Raw genomic sequence first — 2,228 nt, 5'->3', positions numbered from 1 at the left:
GTGTTATCCTTCAAAAGATTTATAAATAACTCAACAGCATCATTTTGCAACTTCTTAATGGAAGACTCAGGGGTTGCAAAGAGTTGGGCACGACTGAGCAACTGCATTGAACTGAACTGTATGGAAGGCTCAAGCTTCCCACTTCATAATGATAAATAATTAAGATCTTGAAATGTTAAATCTAACTTGTATTTGTAATGAAGATGTCAGCTTTCATGGTATTCTAGAAGCATTATGTAAAAAGATGCATTTTGTATCAAATTGCATATTTTAGTATGAGGATATGTATCATGGCATCAAAAACATACTCAGCACTTTTCTAATAATAGCATCTAATCACAGTTTCACCCTTCAAAAAGCTGATCCTTTAAAAACAGCCTATATATAGTTACTAATCTATTCATACTTATTTGTAGTTCTGCCCAAAGTTAGCAATTGTGTCTGCCAGTTGAGAAACCTAATCAATAATTGAAGCTCCACCATGGCTAATGCTCAGCTGATGCAAAACCTTGATAATTCTCTCACTGAGTCTCAGTCCTTGAAATAGCCTGACTAAGCTCAGTTTTTACCAGGTCAGCCTGACATTCAAGGTCAAGCAGGGGAAAAGAAGAACAACAGCATTGCAGATACTAGAGAATGGCTTGTTTCCAAAACTGAATCTATCACTGTGCTTCTGTAACTTTCAGCATCCATTCTCCCCGCCCTTTGACACCAGCCCCAGTTGGTTCAGATGGTAGACTGAGAGACTTTGAACTCAGGAAAGAAAGACCCCAACCACAACCTGGGCCCAGAAGATGCTGATCAGATTCCCATTAGATGGTGGTTGATCTAAATGTGAGGAGTCATTCAGATCTATCCAAAGAGTCACAGGGGAAGTCTGCTGGGTAGAGCTTCCTTTCTCAAATATGTAGAGTCTAGCTAAGAGAGAGTCCTTTGTCTACTTGCTTTTACCATGTTTGTTTGTTTTTTTCCAATCTCTCCATTTATTTCTGCTGAAACAATTTTAATTCTGTTTTTTTTTCAGTTGGAGTTGTCACACAGAAACTGTGTGTGTTTCTGCCCTACAGCAAAGTGAATCAGCAGTACCTGTACATTTATCCCCTCTTTTTTCTGGATTTCCTTTCCGTTTAGGTCACCACAGAGCACTGAATAGAGTTCCCTGCCCTATACAGGAGGCTCTCATTATCTATCTATTTTATACATAGCAGTGTATATACGTCAATCTCGATGTCCCAATGCATCTGACCCCACCCCCTTCCCACCACGGTATCCATCCATTTCATCCAGTTCTCTATGTCTGTGTGTCTATTTCTGCTTTGCGAGTAACATCATCTATAAGAGTTGGACACGACTGAAGTGACTGAGCGCATACCATTTTTCTAGCTTTGGTATGATGACTGAAAGTATAATAGTTCTCTTGTGAACATGAATGCAACAACCAAGAGAATCACAGAGATGCCGACCCTGACAGCATCTGGACACTGAACAGAAACCAGAAGCTGCCTAACCCCAGACTGTTTAAGCCACAGTTAAAATTTGCCACTTCTTCCAAACATACTGCTAACGGATACTGTGTTCCCACACTTCTCTCCACCTTTTCTTCTTCCCTCCTTCCCAACATTCCTTCAGTCTCAGGGGTGATGTCAGTGGTTCTCTCACATTTTTTGATGCTCCATGCTACTTCTATGGCTGGTTCTGAATATTGCAACCAATAGTGTTTCCATTATTATGACTATGGTAATATTCTATGTTAGCACGATGGCTATGTTAATATTCTAGTAGAACCAAGTGAGGTGAAGTCGCTCAGTCGTGTCCGACTCTTTACAACCCCATGGACTGTAGCCTACCAGGCTCCTCAGTCCATGGGATTTTCCAGGCAAGAACACTGGAGTGGGTTGCCATTTCCTTCTCCAGGGGATCTTCCTCACCCAGGGATCGAACCGGGGCCTCCTGCATGGTAGGCAGACGCTTTACCATCTGAGCTACCAGGGAAGCCCAGTAGAACCAAGTAGTGGGGTATAATTACAAATTCAATATAATTACGCCTGAGCCACTCAAAGGAGAATGTCAAGTTCAAGTAAATTCTCTTTCCTTATATTCCATCAATAGTTCAAAACTTGTACATATTTGGAGTATTTACTGCCCATACAGCATTTATTTTTCCTGACATCTCTAATTAGTTTTTTAAAAAATTTATTTACTTTTAATTGGAGGATAATTGCTTTACA

The 2,228-nt window shown here is 40.4% G+C and overlaps 1 non-coding gene across 1 annotated transcript; it reads right to left on the bottom strand.

Annotated features, from left to right (window-relative positions):
• Nucleotides 1–1,920: 1,920 nt before the first annotated feature.
• Nucleotides 1,921–1,992, bottom strand: TRNAG-ACC. Its single transcript has one exon. It is a non-coding gene; the product is annotated as a tRNA-Gly (tRNA).
• Between the last annotated feature and the right edge of the window lie 236 nt (nucleotides 1,993–2,228).

The sequence above is a fragment of the Cervus canadensis genome, chromosome 26, assembly GCF_019320065.1.
Source record: "Cervus canadensis isolate Bull #8, Minnesota chromosome 26, ASM1932006v1, whole genome shotgun sequence".
NCBI classification, from domain to species: domain Eukaryota; kingdom Metazoa; phylum Chordata; class Mammalia; order Artiodactyla; family Cervidae; genus Cervus; species Cervus canadensis.
This window is presented reverse-complemented; position numbering and strand designations above follow the sequence as displayed.